General features: G+C 43.2%; 1 long non-coding RNA gene across 1 annotated transcript; it reads left to right on the top strand.

The window, feature by feature from the left end:
• Positions 1-2,276: 2,276 nt before the first annotated feature.
• LOC144267885 (uncharacterized) lies at positions 2,277-8,645 on the top strand. Its single transcript, XR_013346684.1, has 3 exons — positions 2,277-2,348; positions 5,910-6,014; positions 8,401-8,645. It is a non-coding gene; the product is annotated as an uncharacterized LOC144267885 (long non-coding RNA).
• The last annotated feature ends 926 nt before the right edge of the window (positions 8,646-9,571 follow it).

Raw genomic sequence — 9,571 nt, 5'->3', positions numbered from 1 at the left:
CTGCATGTCCAGTCTTAACCATCTGGCATGCAGTGGAAAACATGCTTCATTTTCTTTAGAAAGAAATTGCAGAAGAGTGTTTTTTTTCAAATGTCATTTGCTTCATTAGGGTTCAGGGATTTGGCTGGAAGTGGGTGAGCAGGGTGTGGGAGGGAAGAGAGGAGGGAGTTTGCATAGGTGCACCAGTTTAATAATACTGCGTAGGGCCCCATAAATCCCAAGGACGGCCCTGTGTGGATGAATAATATCTGGTCCTGGTGGCTTGTTAGTGTTTAGTTTATCAATTTGTTCCAAAACCTCCTCTAATCAGTCTGGGACAGTTCCTCAGATTTGTCACCTAAAAAGAATGGCTGAGGTTTGGGAATCTCCCTCACATTCTCAACCATGAAGACCAATGCAAAGAATTCTCAGCAATGGCCTTATCGTTCTTGAGTGCTCCTTTATCATCTCGATCGTCCAATGGCCCAACTGGTTGTTTAGCAGGCTTCCTGCTTCTGATGTACTTAAAAATTTTTTTGCTATTACTTTTTGAGTCTTTGGGTAGCTGTTCTTCAAATTGTTTTTTGGCCTTCCTAATTATATTTTTACCCTTCATTTGCCAAAGTTTATGCTCCTTTCCATTTTCCTCATTAGGATTTAACTTTCACTTTTTAAAGGATACTTTTTTGCCTCTCACTGCTTCTTTTACTTTATTGTTTAGCCAAAGTGACTCTTTTTTAGTTCTCTTACTATGTTTTTTAATTTGGAGTATACATTTAAGTTGAGCCTCTATTATGGTGTCTTTAAAAGGTTCCCATGCAGCTTGCAGCGATTTTACTTTTGGTGCTGTACCTTTTAATTTCTGTTTAATTAACCTCCTCATTTTTGTGTAGTTCCCCTTTCTGAAATTAAATGCTACAGTGTTGGGCCGCTGTGGTGTTTTCCCCGCCACAGGGATGTTAAATTTAATTATATTATGGTCACTATTACCAAGCAGTCCAGCTATACTCACCTCTTGCACCTGATCCTGTGCTCCACTTAGAACTAAATCAAGAATTGCCTCTCCTTTTGTGGGTTCCAGGACTAGCTGCTCCAAGAAGCAGTCATTTAAGGTGTCAAGAAAATTATCTCTGCATCCCTTCCTGAGGTGATATGTACCCAGTCAATATGGGGATAATTGAAATCCCCCATTGTCGAGGTTTTTTTAGTAGCAGGAAATTGTCTGATAAATGGCAGAATAGTTGGTGGGAACCGCTAGAGAAAAGACCAAGGAAAATGGAGAACTTTGATCAATAACTAAAAGCTTTTTTCTTGAAATTCCTGTGTTGTACATTAGGCGGCAGTGCTGCTGCACAAAACTTCCTTATTTTCCGATGCCTTGAGAGCTTTTCCTGCAAGCTTGTTGTAACACAAAGCAGCCTTTTGTAAGATGTTTGATCTTTGTGTCTACAAATTATTGTGAGATATAAAGCTGACGAGTATAAATTTTTGCAGCTGCCCTAGGAAACAGCCGAGACTCGGCAAATCTTTTAAAAGCTGTTATCTCCTTTGCTTAGGTGCAGGCAAACAAGCAGTTTTCTCTGTCCCTCTATGTTAACTACTGAGGCTGGTCAGGAGCTGCTGTGAGAGACAAGATAGGTGAGGTAATATCTCTCTCACATATCCTGTGCCCAACATGGCTACAACACCCCCACAAGCTAGGAGTTGCTGTGTTGTATGACAGGGGACTGAAATCTCTATGACAATACATCGGCTTAATAGCAAATACTGCCCTAGAGATAACTATATCTGAATAGCCTTAAGCCCCAATCCTGCAACATCTTGCACATGGTAGGACTGCTGTGGCAGCACTGAGCCCCTGTCACTGAAGACGGTGGGTCTCTACATGGACACAGTAGTCTGTTCCCATGCAAGAAGTTGCATGAGTGAGGCAAGGATTTTGGGGCTTTATTAGTGGGGCTTACTCCTTGCCTAGGCTGTCCTAGCTCTGTGGCAGCATATCAGGCTTGAAGACTGTTGATAGATTTGGTTGGCTTGGACCTTCAATTAAATCGTTTTAGATTATCACAGACTTCACTTTCAGATCTTGTAGGTTTTCTTGAGGCTAGATTTTCTTTTTCTCCTGTAGGTGGTGCAGTCTCAGACAAAGTCAAACAGTTGTTTTTATCATTTGTTTATTCATATTATAGGTGGAGCTGGCAGTGCTGCCTACAGTTAAGATTGCCAAGTGTTATCTTGTTTTCAAGTTGCTTAAAACTTAGCCAAATTTTAACGGTTTAGACTGATATTTTCCATGCTGAGTCTCTGCCCCAGACTGAATGTTTCTGGAAAGCTTCAGCAAAAATGGTTTGGCCATTATCAAGAACAAGGTTAGAGAAAAATGTATTTTCCCCACGATAAAATAATTCTTACAACTATTTCACTGGGAAGCTGTAACGCCTCCATGTTTTGGAGCAGGGGCGTAACATGTGGTGTGGGGTTGTCCTGCTGTCAAGGATGTGTGTTTTGCTGTTCCTGGGGGGGGGAGGTGGGAGACACCTTAATTTGGCCAAGTTATAAGCCTTTGAAATATCTCTATTTGGACATGCTCAGTAGAGGTTAGTATAGCTTGGCAGCTAAATTTTCCAAAGATTCCAGCCTGGTCTACACTTATGAAAAATTCATACCCTTGAATCCTGTAGCTATGCTGCGCTAACCCCCCAGTGTAGATGCAGCTACTTCCGCCTTGCTCAGGGAGTTGGTGTCGTTATGGCGATGGGAAAAACCCCTTCCATTGCTACAGTTTGCATCTACACTACAGAGTTACGGCGGCATAGCTATGGTGCCGAAATTATGCTGCTCTAGCACTTGTAGTGTAGACATGGCCTCCATCTGCAGTGGGCATACTCCAGCCTAGGGTTGTGGGGGCTGAGCAGGTCAGTCTCGGTAGCCAAGTACCACTGTGATGTTGGGCAAGGAAACCAAGAGTGATCAGAGTCTGTGCTCTACACTCTTCCCCTGCTGGTGCTCAGGCAGTGTGGAGAAGGAGGAACAGCCTGCCTAGAATGACAAAAGCTGGATAAGAAGTCTAGAAATGCAAGAGATTGGGAGGAAGAGCTGGTAGGGGAGGCTTGGGACAGGAACAGGTTGGAGGGGATTGGGACAGGAGGGCTCATGCTTTGGAGGAGATGGGCAGAAGGGGCTGTGTCCACAGAACACACTCTTCTCTAGAGCCTGGAATGAAAACCAAGTTTTGTGAGTTTCACCATTCCTCTGCTGTCAGCAAATATCTGTGAAACCCTCTTGCGAGTTGTCTTCTTCCCTTCTAGTGCTGGTCCACATACAAAATGACAACTTACCACTGCTATTGGCTACTCTGTTAGCTCAAATAACAGAGGTCTGTGTGGTGAACCTAAAGGTTCAAACCCTGTAGATGCTAATATGGTCCACATGATGGAAGTTGTCTCTTTCAGTTTCAGAAGACTATTAAGGTCAGGGGTGAAAGTAAGGGGTACGGGCCGGTATGGCGTACTGGTAAAAGGTAGCTGCCAGTACCGGCCCATACCACTGACTTTAACTCCCTGCCACAGCAGCACTTTAACGTCGCTGCCCCTTTTGCGCCCCCGACTGGCGGCCCTGCCGGGTCCCTGCCAGCAGGGTTGCCAATGGGGGGGCGCAAAAGGGGCAGCGATGACCCAGCAGGGCCGCCGATGGGGGGTGCAAAAAGGGCAGTGCTGTAATATCGCTGCCCCTTTTGCCCCTCCGCTCACAACTGCTGAGAGGGGGCCGGGCGGGAGAAGTAGCTGCCCCAGGACCACGATTTAAAAGGGCCCGGGGCTCCGGCTGCTGCTACTGTGGTTGCGCCTGCCGGAGTCCCTGGCCCTTTAAATGGCTGCTGGAGCCCTGGGCTAGGGAGCAAAGATGGACTGGCTGGGGGATGCTGACTCCCAGCCCAACCCCTTCTGCCCGAGGCCACGCCCCTTCCAGGGGGGCCAGAGCACCCCTTACCGGTAAGATCTGCATTTTCCTTTTACCCCTGATTAAGGTTGCCAAGTCAAGCACTCAAATTAGGAAATGCTAGAATTAAGGTTGCCAGGACAGTGAATGCACATGACAGAGTCTTTAATAACATGATCACTTAACTTTTTTTCCACAGGACTCCTACGTCATTCAGTGCAAAGAATGACTGAGGTTTATCTAGTGAAAGGCTGTGGTCTGTGGGGCTCTTGCCCCATTTATTGCAGAAGTTGAAAGGTTTGGATTGAATGAAGCAGAGAGAAGTCTCGTGGTTAAAACAGTTGAATACTGCCCCAAGGAATTAGATTCTATCTCTGCCTCTGTCACAGTTGCTATGTTATGCTAGGTGAGTCGCTTCCATTACTGGCTGTGTTCTTGATTTTCTGGGTGCCCAATTTGAGATTATGGCATCTGATTTGCAGATGTGCAGAGTACTTACGTCTGCACTTGAAGACAACGGGAGTTGTACTTTAAAAATATGGAGTGCTGTATACTACTAAGTACTCTGGAAAATTGGCCTTAAATGATCTCAAAATGGGCACCCAAAATTAGTGGAAACTTTTTACTTTAATCTCTCTGTGCCCCAATTTCCCATTTGTAAAATGGGGATAATCCCCCACCAGCTTAGAGAGGACTTGTGAAAATAAATGAAAGTTTGTGAAGCACTTGGATACTAAAGTGATGAGTGCTGTAGAAAAGCCCAGAAGGAACTATTAAATTCTGTTTTCATTGAAGGGTTTGAATAGTGCACTGCAACCGAGGTATTGGGTGGGGGGATGTCACACATTGAACAATGAGGATAAAGCAAAATATTGAATAGTTGCTCAATAGTGAGTATCGTCCATACTGTGCACTGAAGGAGGCCTGGATCCTATGGAAAAAATCATATGTGATCATTGTAATTAAAGACTGTAATATAATGCATTGGTGGAAGGGGGCTGAATTAAGGTTGCTCAGGCAACCCTTATTTCTGGCATTTCCAAACTCTTGAGTGATTGACTATGGAACTTTAACATTCTTTTAATATAGTTTTTTATATTTAATATAAAATCACGTTTTTTGGGGTGTCCTGGTGAGTCGTGCTGACACCAAATCTATAGGCTGGGTGTCTAACACCAGAGCAATATCCAAAGGCTAATTAAGTGTGGCTTTGTTTTGCACAGTTTTCCTTTCATCCTGTATAGAAATTACACAACAGAATTACTTTAATGCTGTATTATGAATATTGTGGGTTTTGTTTATTAGTTAACTAATCACAATTAAATTAGCTTTTAAGAGTTGAGTCAATTGTTGACTGCAGAATCTACATATGATAGTAATACTTTCTTTGCAAACATGTATGTAAGAAGTGCATGCACAGCCTACACAAATACCCACAACATGAGTATACCTGTGTCAAACCTTTAGATCCTTTATTTCTCAGAGCAGCTTTGGCACAGAATTCCTCTGAAATGAGAGAATTCCTATAGTGTGTAAGAAGTGGGGAGATACAGCAACCACCCATCCTGTTACATGAATAAACCTGTTAAATCATCTCCCCTGGATCATATTAGTCACCACTGTTTGTGGGGTGAGACTGGCTTCATGTGGTTTAGCATCCTGATGCTGGTAACCAGCATACTATCTCTTATTTTTTTTCAGCTGATGGTCTCTTAAGGAAACAGTTTAAAGAAGAGACTCCAGTATTTTTTGTACAAACAAAATAGATTTCTCATACAGCGATACATTCTTAAATGCCTTTGCAGGTGTTTCCAAATGAAGATGTTTTGGTGGCTTTACAGCTGCTGATGTCAATGGAGATGTTTACATAGAGGGCATTTACAATTTTTTGCCATGTCGCCTTATATTTCAGGTCAGATGGAAGAAAAAAATTACATGCAGCTACAGGAACATGTTGATATGCCTTTAAATGCTCTTTTTTTTTTTTTTCAAAGTGGGAGCTAGAGGTACTGCAGTATCTACCATACTAGGATGGGAGAGAAAAAGATGGATAGCTATGTGGCTACTAAGGGTTTCCTGAGATCTTGAGAAGAATTAAGGTATGTCTACACAGCCAGTGGCAGGGAGCCTCCAAACCTGGGTCAACAGACTTGGGTTTGCTGGACTCATGCTAAAAATAGCATCTTCTTCCCAGACTTGAGAGCCCAAGCCACAACATCGACACAGTTATTTTTAGTATGGTAGCGCAAACGAGAGCCTGTCAACCTGGGCTCCGATGCTTGTTGCCACAGGCTGCAGACCTATACCGTGATGCTTAGCTACAGCGATTCTTGCCTGCACAAGGTGGGATCACCGTGTGCACTATAGAATATTTTTGCTTACGACTAAGAACTCTGAACATCTTTCAGAGCATTCAGTGGTGATCTGCTCTTAGTCTCTAAGTGCACGTCTATGTCCACATCTGGAAGCGAGTCTCCCAGCCCAGATCCACAGATTTGTGCTGGCAAGGCTTGTGCTCTAGATATAGCTGTGTAGATGTTATGGCTCAGGCAGGAGTTCGGGCTCCGAAGCCTGGGGGAAGTTGAGTGGGCTTGAGTGCCAGAGCTCCAGCCTGAGCCGCAGTGTCAAAGCTGCGTCTTCACAACTGTTTTTGGAGCACCGGCACAAGCCCTGCAAGCACCGATCTGTGGACCTGGGCTGGGAGACTTGCTCCCTGATGCAGTGTAGATATGCCCTGAGGCATATTGCAGATGATCAACTTCCTCTGCTTTGAGGGATGATTGATGCTGTGCTACTGTACTCCACCCTGTATTGGAATTTTGAGAACCTGGATGCCAAAATCTCAACCCCATCCTTTGCATTATTGTGAGCGGGTCTCAGTTCTTCATTAGATCTTGGGCCTGAGCTGCAAAGTTTGGCTCCAGTTCCAAACTTGCCCCCAAAGTTTTAGAGATCTGATAGGAATCCGTTTTGCTTTGTCCAATTAGAGGTAGGATAGGGCAGCAGTGATGTGGTCAGAATTAGATCCAGACTTCTCAAGTTTGTATGACTGGATGTGGGACCATTTCTACTACTCGTCTCCTCCTGTGCAAGAGGAGGGAGAGGAAGTTGTTGATAACATTGAACCTTTGGCTGCTATGTACAGGCCAGAGCTCAACATAAAACCCACCCATTTTTGAAAATGAAATTGGGCATTCCACCAATAAATGGCGTAAATGACCTTTAGAATAGCTCATATTAAAGCTAATATGTCACGTTAAGTTCTATTGATTTGATTTACCAAGAAAAATGAAATAGAAATGGCTCAGTTGACAAGGTAGAGCTTACTGTGTTCAGTAGTAAGTTGAGTGCTGGCCCTGACCCTCAGTAGGTTACCAGTGAACAGCCTCAGCCTCTCAACTGTTGTTCCTCCCTCTACCATTGCCTACACGTCAGCGACTGCCCCAAACCCCCCTCCTAAAAGGAGTTAAAATTCTATTTGCGATGACCTATTGAACTAATGCGGTCTTCATATCTTTTTGGATGAGGCAGAAGGGCATACGGTGTAATACTGGTTATACAGACACAGTCTGCTTTTGGGCAGGCTTCTAGTTTTGTACTAGGCCAGTAACATGCTATACCGATAAAGGACAAAGCTGAGCAGCAGTGTTTCTTGGTTACTCTTGCTGCCTGTTGTACACAATATAACGTGATCTATTGCTTTTAATTATATAATGTGCCAGATCATGTTGTGAAGGGCACATAATGAATTGCTGTATAAATAGTGAAGATGGCTAAATAATGAGATATGGCACAGCTGAAAGTTGGGCCTCCCAGATGTTAAGGATTTTTCTTTCGGCGTCATCCCCTGGGGATTTGTGTGTTGTGCAAATCTACAGGCTGCTAGAAACGTTTTGTGGGGTGTTCAGGCTGTGGGATTTGTTTAGAGACTATCATGCAGATGTCTCGTGTATTTGAAACTCTGATACCCATTAAACTACTCTAAAATGTGGGATGGCCACATACCAGAAGCTGGTGTGTTAACTAGCCCACTGTTGCCTCAGGTATTAATTTTGTGTATCTAGATATGACTAATAAGGGAGTTGCTTCCTTTAGTGGTAGCAGATGACCAATTTGTACTGTGAGGAGGAACAAAGCGAGAGGAGGTTGTGTTACCCAGAAAGCAAGTGCAATCCCCAGAGTGAGTCATGAAGCTTATACATTAAGCCACAAGGTGCTAAACTGGAAGCAAAATTCAAACATAGCCATGCCAGCTTTATTTCTTCTGCCCTTTGTTAGAGATGGTTCCAGGCAGCAAAGTTTTGTTGTGGGTTTCCCAACACTCACAAAGGTAAGGGGGTGTTTGGAATTAGCATCTGAAGTATGAAAACCTAAGGGAACTGAGGAAAGTGACTGCCTTGTGCAAATCATAAAGGATATCAGGCAGAAGGGAGTTTGCGTTTTCCCCTGCTCGGTTTTCATAATGTTATTTTTTTATTTCTATAGGTGCCCTGTGGATCACAGTGGTGCTTTGGACTGGGCGATCCACATATTAAAATATCAGCATTCCAGGAGTGGAGAGGGGAGGTCCAGCAGGAGAAGGGCATGAAAAAAATATGAATTATGAATAAAATTAGTGATACCTAATGCTGGTGAAAGGCATCTGATAGACCTCCTTCCCCTGCTAAATGGACTTTAATCTATGCTACCACTGTGGCTTTAAAAAGCCATATGGGTGCTATTTTAATCATTTTCTCAATTTTCAGCCTCTGTTTGTCCCTCCCCTGCTGACAATTCCCTTACAAACAGATGGTGTCTCTTCTCAAATCATTAAACCTTCTTCAAAATGCTTAACCTGGGTAAAATATAAAAAAACAGGGATTGGGACTCCAGTTCCAATAAAATATAAATGAGCCTCCAAATCCAGATGAGATTTAAGATGAGGTTCAGATTCAAGGCCAAATTAAGGTTTGGGATCCTATTAACAGGCATAAACCTAGTGAGCCATTGTTATGAAATGACAGGTTTCAGAGTAGCAGCCATGTTAGTCTGTATTCGCAAAAAGAAAGGGAGTGCTTGTGGCACCTTAGAGACTAACAAATTTATTTGAGCATAAGCTTTCGTGAGCTACAGCTCACTTCATCGGATGCATGAAATGATGGCCTCAAATGGCTAAAATCTCATTAGATCAGCTGTTTTTAAATGAAAATTTTTGACATGTTGGAATTAAATTTCTCAGACTTCAGCAGCATCAGAAAAGGGTAGATCTGAACAGGGAACCAGAACTGTATTGAGTGGGTTTAGATCTGAGTATTGACATGTGACAGCTGTATCTGGCTGTCTGAATATCTGCTGTATGAACATTGGTGATTTTAATAATTAGTGATCTGTAGCTTTTCTTCAGAAGAGATGTATATCTGGTAACACCTTTACACGTCCCTATCTGCATTAACATGGTAATGAGGCGAGTTCAAAAAGCATTGAAGACAATCAGTTTGCTTAATGAGATTATATGCAAACCTCCTAAAACAACTTGCCTAAGTAATCACTGAAAGGGAGGAGGAAAACCTTTTTATTAATTGCAAAGCAGTATCTATCTTAACACTGAAATAGGAACAGAGGAGAGATTTAACATAAGCCAATAAAAGGCAGGAAATTAGCTTTTGTTTCTATGCAG

The sequence above is a fragment of the Eretmochelys imbricata genome, chromosome 7 (genome assembly GCF_965152235.1).
Source record: "Eretmochelys imbricata isolate rEreImb1 chromosome 7, rEreImb1.hap1, whole genome shotgun sequence".
Classification (NCBI taxonomy): domain Eukaryota; kingdom Metazoa; phylum Chordata; order Testudines; family Cheloniidae; genus Eretmochelys; species Eretmochelys imbricata.
This window is presented reverse-complemented; position numbering and strand designations above follow the sequence as displayed.